The sequence below is a fragment of the Euprymna scolopes genome, chromosome 41, assembly GCF_053919585.1.
Source record: "Euprymna scolopes isolate OS-2025 chromosome 41, ASM5391958v1, whole genome shotgun sequence".
Taxonomy (NCBI): Eukaryota; Metazoa; Mollusca; class Cephalopoda; order Sepiida; family Sepiolidae; genus Euprymna; species Euprymna scolopes.
This window is the reverse complement of record NC_136522.1, coordinates 61,005,153-61,023,722: the sequence shown is the minus strand read 5'-3', so window position 1 is coordinate 61,023,722 and position 18,570 is coordinate 61,005,153. Positions and strand designations below refer to the sequence as shown.

General features: G+C 37.7%; 1 protein-coding gene and 1 pseudogene across 5 annotated transcripts in view; both read left to right on the top strand.

The window, feature by feature from the left end:
* The window catches only part of LOC145266532 (PDZ and LIM domain protein 7-like), a 268,765-nt gene that overhangs the window by 98,281 nt on the left and 151,914 nt on the right, over positions 1-18,570 (top strand). The window lies entirely within an intron of this gene.
* On the top strand, positions 8,561-8,678 carry LOC145266857 (5S ribosomal RNA; annotated as a pseudogene).

Here is an 18,570-nt window from a genome sequence, read left to right as displayed (position 1 = left end):
AACGTGTGACCTCTGTCACGTACACAACTGTTGAAGGTCATTTTGTTTATTTAACTTCGCTAATTTATGTAAACGTCTTCAAAAAAAAAAAAATAACTCCCAATCTAAACTATTTTAACAATATCACCGGATAGATAGATAGATAGATAATGACTTATTTAACTTTTAACCATATTATTACCTAACACATCGATTTTATGACAAAAATATGGATTGGTTGGTTGTTTTTGTTTTACGGCATATCAACCCTTTTCAAGTTATTTAGTGCTGAATCCAAAAATTTTGAAGAAAAATTTTTAATAGAATATGTTTGTTTGTTTTTTTTTTAAGTCTGTTTCTATTTAACCCATAGTTGGAACCCTAACAGGTACTACCACTCAAGGTCAGAGTGGACCTGGGAGCAATGGTAATTAAAGGGTGGCTCCACACTCTCCAAAGCCCGCAAGCTGGAGCCTCACCATCGGATAAAGTTTAAGGTCATATCCAGGACCATGCGCATCACAGGCTGCTTATATAACAATGCTCTAGCTTCTAATCTCAATTAGTTTAGTTTCTGGTCTAGCTCAGCTGGTCAGACAGATGAGTAGTAAACTATTAAAAGCAATAGGATGAGCTGTAGATTCAAATTGACACCTCATCATTTTGTGACTGTAATCGAGATGACGTACGAGTTGCCTTCAATAAGTTTCCAGACTTCTTTTGTGTGGCCACATTTAGTGATAGTAAGTTGGGACCCTGAATTTTATCTTTTCCTATTCAGCTCTACAACAATGTGGCTACTTGGCCTTCGGGACAAGATCAAAGTGTAGTTTTTTCCCACTCCACTAACATTTTATGCCAATTAATTCAAGAACTCTTTCTAATGAAATCGAACTTTATTTTCTCACACATACACACACACACACACACACACAAAAAAAAAAAATGCACACACAACATACAGAAATGAATATACAAATTGTACATAGTTAAATTTTACATTGAACGCTGGGGTTATTAGTTAGATTAGGATCCACAGAGTGATTGAGGTATTTTGGTAAATGTTGCCAGTCAAGAGTAAGACTTCAAAGTCTCATCTGTTACATAGTCAAAAAGACCCTGTACCCTCCCCCTCCCAATTTCTTGTAGGGCCTTGTGCCTAATTTTGTTGAATTGAATTTTTTGTACGTTTTTTATGTTCAATTTTTTCTTTCTCAATAAAATATATAAACAAGATCAAAGTGTAGTATCTGTTCTTCAGATGCTGCACTTCTATTTCTTGTTCTCTTTCGGTGGAGGAAAAATCCTTCACGACTGAGACAATTTTTATTTTTGTACCTTTTCTCCACGTTAAAAAACGACCCTGGTGTCTAACTCTGTCCCGTGGGGAGGCATAGTAAATAGGTACAACAATGTGAAAGGCTTGTTGTATAATCAATTGTTTTTGAAGAATTAAAAAAAAAATACAAACATTTGGGGGGGGGAGTATAGACCTGCTTCCCCCCCCCCTCCATAATTGTTCATAAGTGTTAATATTTTTGCATTCTTTGTAAGAATGTAAAAATATGAACACTTATGATTAAGCTTATAAATTTGAACTTTAAACTGTACAACCAGCCAAGCGTAAGATATTTTAAGTTCATGTAGACATTTTTTTCTTTTGTGTGAAAGGAAATGTTACTTAAAGCATTTCCGTTTAATGAAATGAAGACCAATTAAAATTCTTTTTGTTTTAGTCAATGCATCCGATCATTTCTATCTGTCGGTTGGTCTGTCGCGTTTGAAATGGCATTTTTGTCGGTTTGTCATGTTTAAGTTTGAAAAATAAATCCTTCATGACTGGTACAATTTTTATTTTTGTTTCTATCCTGAGTGTCCCTTTTTGGGGAGCTGGATTTTCCCCACATTAAAAACCGACCTTGTGTCTAACTCTGCCCTCATGGGGAAGCAAGTAAATAGGTACATTTTCGTTAATCTGTCACACTTAGGTTTGATGAATTCAGCACTTGTGCTCCGTCAACATGCATACTCTCGACTTACCCGATAGGCAACAAAATCACACCCCTTCACTGTTGCGGTCCCTAGATGCCGAAAAGTCTTCTACTCTAATAGTTTCTTCCCTCGGGCTGCTAGACTTATATATACTAGCAGAGAGACCCGACGTTGCCTGGGATTGAATGATGATCAACGAATATTTCACACTCCTATATTTTTAATGTCATCGAAATCTGTGAAATCGCCTTGGATGAAGCTTCACATGCCTCCATGCAGTAACATAGTCCACTCTAGAGAATTTACTGTTTCTTTTATGAAATTATTTTATATGAACTTCTTTGCAGTTGATGAAAAAAAAAAATATTTAAAAATTTACGTGCAGGGTTTGAACCTGCAGACCACGTCATGCGAAAAAACCCAAAAAAAACACACTATCAACTTACACGCAGTAGTATTTTCACGGCCTGTTGTTCTATCGTTGTTGCTAAGCGACGACATGGAAAAAATGGCTTTATCGATGATAGATAAATTGAAATAATAGTTTTGATTACCGATTATCAGGGATATTCTGAGACCAAACTTAACTAAGATCTCGCCCATACTTATACACTAAAGTTCTTTAAATTTTAAAGAAAACCTGTTCAGGCGTTTCGGAGTCTATAAGTAACGAACTCACACACACACAAAGTTGCATTTATATAATTGTAGGTATATATATATATATATAAAACAAATTTTACCTTAATATATTGTACCTACTTTTAATTACTTTTTACCCTTTTATCCTATTCCTTCGTTCTCATTTCATTTCTAAACGTTATTAAGCCAGTTTTACTTGCATTTTGTATGATTCTGGCCCTACTGCTCTTCTGATGAGAAGCATTTAGCTTCGAAATGCCATGGCCTAATTAGGTCTTTTCTTAAATTTCCCCTTTTAATTACTTTTTACCGTTTTATTCTATTCCTTCGTTCTCATTCCATTTCTAAACGTTATCAAGTCGGTTAACTGATATCTATTTTTGGCAAAACTATGAAAACCCTCTACCGAGTGATTGTACACATCTTTCACTTATTGTCCTTAAATGGACAAACCAAATTAACCTTTGACCTCTGTTGATTTCTTCCCGTGTCTTAATCTGCAAACACGGGTCAGAAATAATGCCATGACATTTTTTTTTTTTTTTTTTTTTTTTTTTTTTTTTGCCTTTACTCAATTCTACACACATACAAACGCATACTCAAATACTTGTACACACACACACACACGCGCACACGCACACGCACACACATTTGTTTGATCTATTCCCTGCTTCCTTTGTTCCAGCTCGTTTGACTTGTTGGTCTAGTGGTCTTCATCAATTCATTGTTTTAATATCTCATTATAATACAGCTTCCTATTCCAATAACTTTTTCCCAAAAGCTGCGATTTTGTGGCACTCTCTTCCTGCTCACTGTTTCTCCTCTACCTACAGCCTTGGTCTTTTTAAAACTAATGTTAATAAGCATCTCTTGTCTTTCATTCTTGTTAATTCCTTACATCAAGTGGCTTCACACCTTGTCTAGAGTGATTTCCATAAAAATATATATATATAACCGGAAATTTGTCTTTTGGTTTGTTCTTAAACGGGCAAACCAAATCATGCCCTTCGACCTCTGTTGATTTCTTCCTGTGTTTCAATCCATGGACCTGGGGTCAAAAGTGATGCCATAACATTCTTCATTGCATGCATACATGCACACAAGGACCTCTCACACAAATATATTGACGTAAACCAAATTCCTTTAGCAGAGTGTGACCTTTGTAAGAATATTTTTTGTATTTTCTCAAGACATGGATCAACAGAAACGTTTTCAGTTAGATTATCGAGACCTTTCCAAATTAAACCCTAGAAATGACTAGATTCCTCACCAGCATCAGTAGCAGCAGCATCATCAGTGCATCATAATTGCCGTCATCTTTTTTACCATTTTTTGGCAGACCTTGCTCATGTCATCGTCTTTTTTGACCAATTTCTAATTTATCCAATTTCAGCTCTAATGATTTAGGCACCATTCCAATAGGGTCACATACACATAGTTTTAATCATTGTTTTATTTTTATTTATTTTTTTGTTGTTTATTTTTTGTTGCTTCTTTAAAAAAAAAAAAATATATATATATATAAGTAATTTAGTCATTTGTTGGAAATTTTCCAAGAATGTTTTCTGTCTTCATCCTGCGATTTCCTAGCACTATCATATTTACCTTAGCTACCATTCCTGCCATTCTAGGTCACCCACCAATGGTCTTTTACCTTTACCAAGACGAGTTGGTTTGACCCAGTTCAGTGAATTTTTTTTTTTTTTTTTGTACTAAGCATCACCGCTTATCAAGAACCAAACGCCATCTTATAGAACAGAGACTATACTTAGTTATCTATTTGCAAATAAAATTAAATTCAGTTTATAAATTAGGCACAAAGCTATCCAACAAATGTCCCCTAGAATTTAAAGGAAAGCATAAATTTAAAAATTAAAAACTAACGTACATCAAATAATAGAAAAAGAAAAAAAAGGAAAATGGTCCCAAATGTTCTTTTTTATTTATTATTTTTTTTTAAATAAAAGTGCCCACTTATCAAGTCCCAAAGTTCACCTGAGGATAAGATTTAATGAGTGGACATGTGTGGGAACATGATGAGAATTAGCAGCGAACCGGATGTTAACGCATCCACCATGAGAGACAAAATGAAAAATCGTCTTTTGCACATGGCTCCACGCATCGCTTCCGCTTGGGAAGAAAAAAATCAGATAACCACAAAATAATTATTGACCAATGGCAGAGCTCTGCGCCTAAAATAAACACCTCAAATATCACAGTCACTGGGAGCCAGTTTGCCACTATAAAACGAGGGATTTGAGCGAACCAAAAAGGAGGGAAGAGGAGATTCGCCCTGCTGCATCAGTGAATGCACAGACAGATTCTCCCACCCGACCTAAAGAGATGAAGAGAAGAGAACTTGCCCCGCTGTGTCAGTGAACGTATGGACGGATTCTGTCACCAAACCTGAATAGACATAATGAAGAAAAAGAAATAAGGCACAAGTGAACTGAAGCCGATTACGCTCTCATGTTATGGGCCAAACGCCTTCAATTCTAAACACTGCCTAATTCATACAAACCAAAGAGGGGAGGAGAAAAAAGAAGACGAAGACGCCGGGCTGCTAGCTGCTGATGAAAGAAGTCACCCGCTTTCCAGTTACAAGCCAGGACACGCATCACCGACCACATCCATTGTCCAAAAGATAAGTTACGTTTACAAACATTCATTCCTTGTCAATTCATACATACCTACAAACATTTTACGAACATTCATTCCTTGTTAAATCGTACATACCTGAAAACATTCTACGAACATTTCACCGTAATACAAATTGTCAAATATCTCCATCAGACAATCCATTCTTCGTTAAATCACATGCCATCCTACGAACACTTTGCCTCTTCTAATACAAGTTGTTAGTAGTAAATAAAATCGGTTCTCAACCTTCAATATTCGTCTGTCTTTAATTATATGGAGTCAGAATCTACACACTTCCAACGTTGTTCATTTCAGGTATTCTTTGTTGTGACCTCTATGGCATCCTTTTTCCACCCCTAATCCTTTTCATAAATACGGAGCCCATACATGATTGGGTAGAAGTCCTAAGTAATTTGCAATTGTACTTTTGAGTGTCACTTGCAGTGAGGCTTGAACCTTCAACCTCCATAAGAATGTAATTTTTACAACTGAATTTTACTGGGTGCTCTATACACTGCACCATGGGTCCTTGAGGACTAAAAGGGTTCCATTCAAAATTCCATGCAGATTCTTGAGTTCAACAGAAAGATTCCGGAGTCAGACAAGATACGCTTGAAGAGAGTTGGAGGTTATATCGACCAAAGCATTGCACGAATAACACTCAAGATGAGAAGAATTGTCCGGAGAATCCCAATGTGAATTATCAATCCGCATCTAAAAAATACAAAACCGTTTTTATTATTTTATTTTTCTATTTCTTATTTTTTAATTATTACAGAGATTACAAAACATCTGAAAGTGCTTTCGATTAGTATTGTCTGCACGGCAGGATTTTGTTCTATCATTGCAATTAATACAAATGATCATATGATGGATGTGTAATAGAGATCTTAAAGCATAGATCTGATGAGTCCAGAGGAAGATTAGATCTGAACAGTATAGGGAGATGCGTGCTGAACAGAAGACTTTGTTGGTTTGGTCACAAAAGAATAGATGAGGTTTTTGGTAAGTAGATGTAGGACAGTTGAGTTAATAGCATCAGTTCACAAACTAAGGGAAGAGTATATCATCATGTGTATACATGAAATTTGGCATGTGAGAGTTGAGGACATGCGTTGCATGAAGAGAAATGATATAAGAATAGTATGATAGATGTGTGATGTGAGCCTTAATGACTTAGTCCTGATGACCTCAAAGGCAGATTAAATCTGGACAGTATAGAGAGATGTATACAAAGCAGGAGACTTCGGTGGTATGGTCATGTTGAAAGAATGGATGAGAGTTTTCCATTAAAACTACAGGGTGGAACGATAAAATTGTCGCCATAGAAAAGACATGCTTCCATTTCAGTTTGATGAAAACCCGGTTTTCTTTTCTTTTTTTTTTTCTTTTCTTTTTTTCCTGTTGTTGCAGACCATCTATTAGCCAGTTGTGTACAAATCCCAAGAGCAATAGGAGCCTTCTGTCATGTCTGAAAGTGGCACAGTGTTCAACAAGCGAGATTGGAGACGTGCCGCTGTAGAATTCATGCTCAACAGCTTAACACATCGGACGATCCATGGTTATTGTCTTTGGTGTGGTTTCAAGTGAGGACCACATCATGCCACCTCACATCTTCGAAGTCAGCTTGAAAGTCAACACCAAAGTGTACCTGGATGTGATGAAGAGTGTAGTGATCCCCTGATGCAATCACTGTTACGGCCACTAGCAGACCCTGAGTGTGACAGCAGGACTTTGCGCCGGCCCACAAGTCCAAAGAAACTCAGGCTTGGCTTCTGAAGGAATACTACGGTTTTATATCCTTCTCCCCAACCTGAACCCACCGGACTACTTTGTTTGGTCATATGTCGAGAACATTACCAACATGATGTTTCACAACACCAAAATCAGCCTGATTGTCACCACCTGCTGAATATTCGTTGAGCTCTCGCCGACGCTTGTGGAGAAAGACATGCTCATAGTTCCAGACCCGTATCGAGGTGGTGATTGAGGCTGAAGGCGGCTACATTGAATAGATGTGAAGTTACCTGAATTGATTTTTTTTTTTTTTTCAATAAAAGTTTTAAAATAAAGCTGGACTGTTTCTTTTTTTTTGTTTTGTTTTTTTTTTGGTGACAATTTTATGTATTACATATTCAGCATATCGTACACATAATAAAAAAAAAAAAAAACAGCAGTGTCCACCGTAGGTGGGTTGAACCAGCTTATCCTAAAGCGGGGAAATGTCTAAAGAATATCAAATGCGCAAGTGGTCCTTAGTCGTATGTATACCGTGGTTAGAGGAAACGACGACTTCGTTTTTGCAGTTCTTGCAGGGAGGTGTCAACATCCTCCTACACCTAGTATTTCTGAATTATCACCCATCTGGTCCTGACCAGGCTCAATGTTGCTTAACTTCGGCGATCTAATGAGAACCAGTGTGTCAACTCTACTATTACATAAAAGGAATTTTGTCTGTAGTCGTTCCATATAGACTCTGAAACGGCTGATCAAAGTTAACTCTTATACAACCTGACACCACAAGTGCATTTTAGAATTTTATCACCGCACAAGCAGAAAGGTCCAGCCGATGAAATCAACTGTGGATTCTTTTATAAGACAGATGAATGTTTCTTTTTAGAGCACAATTGAACTATGATACTTGACTTTTGCACGTTTAACTTTAATTCAAGTCATTATGTAAAAATAATTTCATAAAATCAAAAGTTGGTTCTTTGATAAAACAGAGGCGCATTTAAAGTGAATGTTTCTGTTTAGAGCACAATTGAACGATGATACTTGACTTTTGCATTTTAAACTTCAAGTGAATCCATTATTTACATAAAATTTTATAAAAGATTCTCTACAATGTATTGTGGACAAAGTTAATGTCGGGAGGCATGTGAAACTTCCTCTCGGAATGTTGCGGGGTGGCGGGGGGGGTGCAAGTAGTGCAATCAACCAGTTTGATTAAAACATGGGTGACTTTTTTTATCGACTTTTTTGTTAATCCTTATTCGATCCCGGACAACGTCGGGTCTCCCTTCTAGTTTGTATTATTTGAATTTGGACTACTGTTCTCATCTTGACTATTATTTCACAACGTTTCGGTTGATGTAACCTCCGGCCATATCAGCTGTATCTTGTTGAACTCTGCAGAAATTTTTGCACCGACATGATAGTCTGTGCATCATCAATATTCCTACTATCTACAATATAGGATTACTGTGATAGGGGTAAGATTTGTAATGGGGCGACCTTTGTAAGGAGTTGAGCATGAAAGTGTTTATTCACGCTACATTTAAATTTCTGCATGTTTATATGGGAGTAATATGGCATAATCACGTTGACACACCGGTTCCTGTCAGATAACCAAAGTTAAGCAACGTTGAGCCTGGTCAGTACTAAAATGGGCGACCATTTGGGAATTCCAGGTGCTGTATGTGCTCTCCGCCTATCTCGGCATTGTTTCCAGTCGTCTAGCACTTTTCCTGTCCACTTGACTCCAGCAGTGCCGATTCAGGAGAGGTGTGGTTGTGTATTGTGCAACTCTTGCCTCACAGTTGCATACGCAGCTACCCTTACCAGGGGTATCCATTGTCTCTTGAAACTGAACGGAGGCATCGATCGATCGAATAAGGATGGATTTGGGAGAAAGAGGGGATAAGTAAAGATCTGGCCAGACAGAGATAGGTTAGCTTGGCAGTAAGTTTCTAAAAGCTGTCCAACACATGCCAGCATGTAAAACGGCCATTAAACTTAATGATGATGACATTCTTGTAGACTGTTTAAAAATATTTTCATGAATCATTCATGCGTTGAATAACTTTCATGAAATGTAATTTCTGTCATCGTCGGTGATGTAAGCAGAGAGACAGGAGGTAGGCGTGTGTGTGTGTGTGTGTGTGTGTGTGTGTATATATATATATATATATATATATATATATATATATATATATATAGTACTGTTTCAAAACTCATCAGTGCGGCTAGACTAGCATCTTTCCCTAGCCAAGAATTGAACCTAGAACCATCGCGTTGTATTGTGCCGGCAAATGACTTCAACAAATATCTATTTCAAACACTGGTGCTACCAGATCAGGCTGCCCTGTGGCTTCCTGAGACGAAATGCACCTACATTGACGTTTTTTTGTTTTCTGATCTTTTTTGTAAAACTTAATTATGTTCTGCAAAACCAAAAACAAAAACAACAGCCTATTCCCCCCCCCCCTTTTTATTTTATTTTTTCCTACCTTACTCCCGGTCCTGGATATGACCTTAAACTACATCCGATGGTGAGGTCCAGCTTACGGGCTTGGGGAGTGTGGAGCCACCTCTTAATTGCCATTGCTCCCAGGTCCACCCTGACCCGGAGTGGTAGTACCTGTTAGGGTCCCAACTATGGGTTGAATAGAAACAGATTTTAAAAAGGAAAAGAAACAATAAAAAAAGAAAGAAAAAGAAAACAAATATATTCTATTAAATTATCTATTTATTTATTTATTTTTTTGCCCTGTCGGTAGGGCATGAGAACAAACCGACTGTCCCCCTGCAGAGGGTAAAAATCCCTCAATGGGGCAACCAGTTAGCCGTGGGTTGCTACCCGTAAAGTCTTAGGACGTGATCCTGGTGATTGAGCGAACCTAAACCAGGATACATAGAAGTTTAGGCACCGCAACACATTACTTTGGCCCTTACTTCGATTAGACGGGCGGTCGGAGAGGCCCGATCCGACCAATCGGCCAGTCACGCCAAGCCCCACCATATATTGCCCATTCCAAAAACCCACTACTAATACAACATCCCCCCTCTCCCACAAATAACCCTACTCCCTAATATATGATGGAAAGCGGTGGCTGAGGGTCAATCGATTAGGTGTGAATATCGATGACGAGGCTATAAACCCCTCAGGATTGCTACAGATCCCATAGCAATATCAAGAGAGAACAGATAATCATTATGATACCACCAAAGTCGGTTATATCATCATTGTATCCCTGTAGAGGCTGGGCGAATGGGTTTCCCCCCAGGCTCTTCCCAAATAGGACTCCGAGGTGGGTGGGGAACAAAGATGACGAAAAAAGAAAACAAAATATATGGCTTATTCCTCCCAAAAACCACCCAACCACCCAAAGAGAACCCACTCTGATGTCTCTGACATCAGTAGCTCTGACGAAGAGACGATAAAACCAAGGAACTCAACATTCGTAGTAATAGAATCAATGGAGGAAACTCCTTTGAGCAAACTATCACCTTTTAAAATTGAAAAAAATCTTAAAACTCTAAAACCAAAGTCTATTAAAAAACAATTTAACGGCAGCCTACTAATAGAAACCCATAACGAAGAACAAACTAAAGAAATATTGAAACTAAAATTATTTGAAAACATCAAAGTCAAATGCTACAGACATCCAACCCTAAATACCTGCAAAGGAGTAGTGAAAAGCCACGAACTTGCACTTTGTCCCTTGGAAGAAATCCGGACAAACTTACAGAAACAGAATGTGTTAGATGTTCGCAGAGTTCAAATTAAAAAAAACGGTGAGAAAATCGATACCAATACATATATACTAACTTTCGATTCCCTCACCATACCCAAAGAAGTGAAAGTCGGATATATGAAAATAAATGTAGAAATTTATATTCCAAACCCCCTCCAATGCTTCAAGTGCCAGAAGTTTGGACACCATCAAGATCGGTGCACACGATTACCAGTGTGTGGAAGATGTGGAGAAAGTGGCCCACACATTGACTGCAGAAAAGATTTCAAGTGTGCCAACTGCCTGGGAAACCATGGCGCTGGCTCTAGATATTGCGAAATATGGAAAAGAGAAAAAGAAGTGACCAAACTAAAACATATAAAGAATATATCCTACCCAGAGGCCAGGAAAATCATCGAAACTAAAACATATGCAGATGCAACAAAAAAAACTAATCCAATCAACAATCAAAATGGTCATATACATGTAACGGATACAACTGACAAGAAAATTGATGTCCTAAGCAAACTAATAAAGGAAATGAAAGAACTATTAGAAGAAATGAGGAAAATGAATAGTGCAATGTCTGCAACCAATCCAAGGATAATATTAAGTAAAGACACTACTGAACCACAAAAAGAAACAAAACCACAAACCATTTCTACAAAAACAACCGAACAACCATCAAACACATCACAAGCCAGAAAAGAATCAAAAATCCCCCCAGACAAAAAAAAAAACAGGAAAAGAAAGATCCCGATCTATATCTCGAACAGGGACTCCGACAGAAAATAGATTTGAGGGATTGGAGACGATGGAAGTTGAACACAATTCCAAATGATGAACAAAATATTACAATGGAATATCAGAGGGATAAAAGCAAACCAAAATGAACTCACATTATTAATAACAAATATGAGCCCAGCACTTGTCTGTCTACAGGAGACCTTTCTGAAAGAAAATAATACCATCAACATAAAACACTACACATCTTACAACTACATAAATAAAGATACGGACAGAGCTTCTGGAGGCACATCAATACTTGTGAAGAATGAAGTCCCTCAAAGACAAATAAATATAAACACAAACTTGCAAGCAATTGCAGTTTCAGTGACTCTACATAGAACTATAACACTTTGCTCAATATACATCCCTCCAAAAGATACAATCAACGAAACTGAGATAACTCAATTAATAAAACAACTCCCTAAACCCTTTTTTCTACTAGGAGATCTCAACAGTCACAATGTAATATGGGGAAGTAAAGAAACAAATAAAAAAGGAAAAGAAATAGAAAACATAATAAATAAAAATAATCTATGCCTCCTTAATAATCAAAACTACACCTATATGTACCCAGCAACAGGTACTTTCACCGCCATTGACCTTACCTTATGTGATCCTTCCATATATATGGACTATGACTGGAAAGTACACAATGACACCTGTGGGAGTGATCATTTCCCAATCATCCTGGAAAGTCTAAGTACTAGCACTGAACAAAAAACACCCAAATGGAACCTACATAAAGCGGATTGGGAAGACTTCCAGGAACAGTGCAAAAACCAATTAATTATCGAAAAGAATGATGAAGATGACCATTTGAACTACTTCATTAAAACACTGACAAACATAGCAAATAATACCATACCGAAAACAACCAAAACCAACAATCACAACAAACCTTGGTTCACAAAAGAATGCAGAAAAGCCATCAGAGCTCGACGAGCTGCCTTGAGAAAATTCGAAAAGTATCCAACAAGCGAAAATCTGGATTTCTTCAAAAACAACAGAGCAAAAGCCAGACGAATCATAAAGGAATCCAAAAGAACAACCTGGAGAAATTATATATCCAAATTAATGTGAATACCAAGGCGAAAACAGTTTGGAACATGATGAGGAAAATAGAAGGAAAGTGTAGTAGTACACCAATATCCCACATCTCTAAAGGCAACAAAATATACACCGATCAAAAAGACATTTCCAATAACCTGGCAGATAATTTATCAAAAATTTCATCATGTGACAGACAAACAGAGAAATTCAAAAAGATTAGAGAAAAGGAAGAGAAAAAGAAAATTCTATTTAAATCACAAAATACTGAAAAATACAACCAACCTCTTACCTTGCCTGAATTAAAAGAATCGCTAACCAAATCCCATGACACAGCTACAGGGCCCGATGAAATTCCATATGAAATCCTCAAAAAACTTCCAGAAGCCTCAATGAAATACCTACTTGAAATTTTCAATATTATATGGTCCAGTGGAAACGTACCCGAGACCTGGAAAGAGGCCACAATAATACCAATCCCCAAATCTGAAAACTCAAACATCCAATCCCAATCAAGTAACGTCTCAGATCCATTGAATTTCAGGCCAATAGCTCTAACAAGCTGCATTTGTAAGACCATGGAAAGGATTATAAATAAAAGACTAATCTGGTTCCTGGAAACAGAATCTTATTACAGAATTTCAAACAGGATTCAGGAAAAAGCGAAGTTCAATAGACCACATAGTCAGACTTGAAACCTTCATCAGAGAAGCCTTTGTAAGGAAAGAACATTTAACAGCAGTGTTTTTTGACATGGAAAAAGCCTACGATACTGTGTGGAAGTACGGTGTTACAAGGGATCTGAAGGCGCTTGGACTAAAAGGCAGAATGCCAATTTTTATTGAAAATTTTTTAAAAAATAGACGGTTCAGAATAAAGGTTGGCACAGCTCTCTCGGACTTGAAAGAACAAGAGAATGGAGTACCTCAAGGGAGTATACTGTCAGTGACCCTGTTCAGTATCCGAATTAACAACATTGTAAAAAACCTTAACCCTGGGGTAGATTGCTCCCTATATGTGGATGACTTCCTAATATGCTGTAGATCTAGATATATATCTATAATAGAAAGGAAGCTTCAATTGTGCTTAAACAAAGTAATGAGATGGACGGAAGAGAATGGATTTAGATTCTCCAAAAGAAAAACGAAATGCATGCATTTCTGCAAACTAAAGAACATGCATAATGATCCTGTCCTAACCATGGAAGGAATTCCCATACCAGTTACTGACCAGTACAAATTCTTAGGGATTTTATTTGACAAAAAGTTAACATTCATCCCACACATAAACTATCTGAAAAAAAAATGTAACAAAGCTGTAAATCTTTTGAGAGTGGTAGCACATACCGATTGGGGTGCAGACAGGGAAACACTCCTTAAACTTTACAGAGCACTAGTCCGCTCAAAGCTAGACTACGGTTGTTTCATATATGGATCAACCCGAACATCATATATAAAAAGCCTAGACCCTATTCACCATACTGGCCTAAGATTGGCCCTAGGAGCATACAGAACTTCCCCCGTGAACAGTCTATACACGGAAGCACACGAACCCCCACTAGATCTAAGGCGAGAAAAGTTAGCCCTTCAATATTTACTGAAACTGAAGTCTTGCCCAAACAACCCTGCATACCAATGTACCTTCTATCCTAAATATGAAGAACTCTTTAACATGAGAAGAAAAACTATCAAAACGTTCGGGCTCCGAATGAAGGAAAGCATTGAAGAATCGAAAATTCCAATCTCCAGCATTCACAACTTCATACTGCCTAAAACACCCCCATGGACCATGAAACAAGTTGAAATAAAACTCAACCTAAACAAAAAGTCCAAATCTACCACAAACCCTATTGAATACCACGACGAACTTCAACATTTAAAATTACAATATTCAGACTACACCTTTATCTACACAGACGGGTCTAAAAGCAACAATCACACTGGATGTGCAGCAACGTACCATAAAACCACAATGAAGAGAAATCTTCAAAATGAAGCATCTATATTCACTGCAGAGACTATAGCTATCGATCTAGCACTCAACATAATTTCAGAAGAAACCACCAAAAACTTCATCATTCTCACAGATTCTCTATCAGTCCTATTATCTATACAAAATCAAAAACAAGAAAATCCACTAACAACAAAATTAATAGAAAAAATCAATATCCTTTCAACTACTAAAAACATTATTCTTGTCTGGATCCCCAGCCATGTGGGGATCAAAGGCAATGACAGGGCAGATACAGCTGCAAAAAGATCTTCTCACCTTCCAACTGACAATTTTAAGATTCCACATACTGATCTTAGACCCCAGATAAAAGCATACATACAGGAAAAATGGCAACTGCGGTGGAGTCAGCAAGAGGGCAACAAATTATACTCAATCAAACCTGAACTTAAGGAACGATGTCCGGACATCAAGAGATCACGCCGAGAAGATGTGATACTGACTCGGCTGCGCATAAGGGAACACCAACTTTACTCATTCTTATATACTAAATGGAGAATCGGCGCCAGAGTGCATCCCATGCCAGGAGACACTCACAGTAAAACATATCCTAGTTGGGTGTGATGACCTTGCCCCAACTAGAAAATTATATTATACAGAAAGCAATATGGAAGACCTTTTTGAAAAGGTCAACTCAGCAAATATTCTAGCATACCGTAAAGTAAATTTATATAAGAAAATTTAAGGAAATTTAAAGTCATCCAAATATACACATCCATGTATAAATACAACATTTAATTTCTTAGTTCAATTTTATAAAAAAAGGGAGGAAAGGCTGAAAAAGTCATTCCCCCCCCCCCCTCCCAATAAAAAAAGTTTAAAAAAAAAAAAAAAAAGGACTCCGGCATTAAATGACCACATAGGTTGATATGCCGTAAAACCAACCAATCAATCAATCAAAAAAACTATTTCAAACAAACATTCGTCCACCACTTTTATAGTGCTCAAGCCGTTTGTCTTTTTATTTACAAAGATCTTTACTTTTGTCATGTCATATATATATATATATATATATATATATATATATATATATCAATAAATCTATAAAAATGAACGTGTCTGTCTGTCTGTGTACATTTCCCTACGCTATAACTCTGTCAATTTTTAGTCTATAGACTCAAAATTTGAAATACCGGGTACTGAGATTTGGGAAAGTCGATGTGACGGGTATCAGCCAGAAATTTGGCTGTTAAGGGGTCAAATTTCAACGATTTGACCTTTAAGAACTCTACCAAACTCCTCCGACAATTTTGGGTCTAGACACTTGAAATTTTAGATATAGGTTCCTTGAACCTGGATCTAACTTAATAAAGTGATTTGAGCCCGAAACTATAAATTTTAAGGGGTCATAATAGGGGTCAAATTAAAAAAAAATTTACTCTTTTTTTTTTTTTGCTCAGCATACACCTCCAAACACCCGGGCAACGCCGGACTGAAATGCTAGTATATATATATAAACAAAATCAAAACTTCAAAAAAGGTGTTGATAGCAAAAGAAAGTGTATTTCATTGTAAGTTACAATTGTTTCCATACCAGTTCGACAATTTCAAGCATTATGGCATTTGAAAATTTTCACAACCAGCATTTCTTCAGACTTCTTGAATAAAAACACTCTTGACAATAGAACATTGTTTAAAGAAAATTACCTTAACGGAAGAGAAGCATGTGAAAAACATTTACCCTGGAGGCATCCTCCATGAAATGACCAGAGTTAAGCAACATTGAGCCTGGTTAGTACCAGATGGGTGACCATTTGGGAATTCTAGGCGCTGTATTTGCTCTCCGCTTATCGGCATTTGTTCCCAGTCGTCCTGAACATACACTCCACTTGCCACTAGTATTTAACAATCTCGATTCAGGAGACGTGTGGTTGGAAATTGCGCACCTCCTGCCACAAACGTTTCACATGCAAGCACCCCTACGGTGGGTATCCATAGTCTGTCAAAGACTGAAGGAGTCTCATATATATATATATATATATATACACACAAGGGGCGTGCAATAAGTAATGCCCCCTAACCCACTTCCAGTTGTCTGATCTGAAATTTTGCATGTGCAATGATTTCTATCTCTTACGGGTTATGTGGCAAATTACAGCTCTGAACTAATTGTGGTTTCTGTTTTACAGGTGTTTGAACTGAGTCATGAAATGAAAGAAACTTATGGTGATAATGTCCCATCATATGATCTTATAAACCCTGGAATCGTGAATTCAAACATGGCCGGAAGTCTGTGGAAACAGCTCCCAGACCTGGTCGTCCCCTTTCTGCCATTGATGAGGCATCTGTCCGTCAAGTTGGGGCTGCCATTTTGGAAGATCAGCGCATTACTATTTGCCAAATGGCCCAAGATGTCAAGATTAGTACAGGGTCTGTGGAAACTATCATTCATGAGCATTTGCATATGCATAAGGTGTCTGCCAGATGGATTCCCAGGTTGCTCACACCATTCCAGAAGCAAGAATGCATTGAGTATTCGAGGATGAATTTGGAGATGTGCCAAGAAGATGAGTCAAAGTTTTTCAAAAGACTGATTACACAGGATGAAACCTGGGTCCATCACTACGATCCAGAGACCAAAGCCCAGTCAATGCAGTAGAAGCACTTGGATTCACCACCTCCAAAGAAGGGAAGGGTGCAGCCCTCCGCTTGCAAGGTCATGCTCACAGTCTTCTGGGATCAGGACGGAGTAGTGATGACAGATTTCCTGGCAAAGGGTACCATAATTACAGGAGCCTATTATGCTTCATTTTTGAGGAAATTAAGGGAAGCTATCAAAATCAAGAGGTGGTGCAAGATCAGCAAAGGTACCCTCCTCCTGCAGGACACCGCTCCGGTCCACAACTCTCATGTCGCCAGATCAGAAGCACGGGGCGTGTGGTTATAAAATCCTTCCCCATCCTCCTTACTCTCCTGACCTTGCACCTTCTGATTTTCACCTCTTCCCAGCCATGAATTTGTTTTTGAAAGGAAAGCGTTTCCCAGATGATGCAGCCTTGGTTTCTGAAGTCACGTTGTGGTTTGAGGACCAACCTGGAGTGTTCTACAAAAACGGTCTCCAGAGCTGCATCAAACGATGGGAGAAATGCATAACTCTGGGTGTTTCGTAAGTAGAGAAAGACTAATAACTGTGCCAAATTTCGTTGTTCTACTGCTAATGGAAGTGGGTAAGGGGCATTACTTATTGCACGCCCCTCGTATATATATATATATATATATATATATATATATATATATATATGTAAGTGAAGATCCACTTTAAATTTTGAATTCTATAATTTTTGCTGAGTTTTATTTTTTTGTAAGTTATTTGCAACACCTGCCGACAAAAAAAAAATAGGTTAATTTCTTTCTACCGACTTAATCGACAGGTGAGATTAAGCGCATATCTGATTAACATCTTTTTTGTTTTCACAAATACTAGCGAGGGATATCCGGCGTTGCCCGGGTGGTTGGAGGTGTGTGTGGAAACTCCGGCGGTTGGGGGGTTTAAAAAAAAAGTATGAGGATCGAACCCGAACCCTTGAGGCAAAGTTGTAAATTAAAGTGTGAAAAAAAAAGTGCGACGTTAACCATTGCCCCACCGCGAGATGCTAACGGAAACACGTTTGAATTTATTTAATTACTTGGATTTGGCAGGTGCCCGTTTTAATGAGTTAATGAGGTCAAGTTTTCATTTACTGCTGAACGCTGTTTTTTTTTTTTTTTTTTTTTTAACCTCCAAGATGTTATAGGAAAAAGACTAACCCACATGCGGCGAGCGACAAATGTTGAATATTTATCTTCCCGAAATCGAGCAAATTAAATAGACAGGCGAGCTTCGTTGTTAACTGTGAGATGTTACGATTTATATGTGATATAAAAAGTTTTAAAAAGTTGTGAAGCGAGCGACCGCTTCTCTGAAAAAAGCCTTTTGTAGGCATACAGAAAAAGCGAACACACACACACACACATACATACATACATACATACATTTTCGCTTTTATATATAGACTAGTGAGGAGTACCCGGC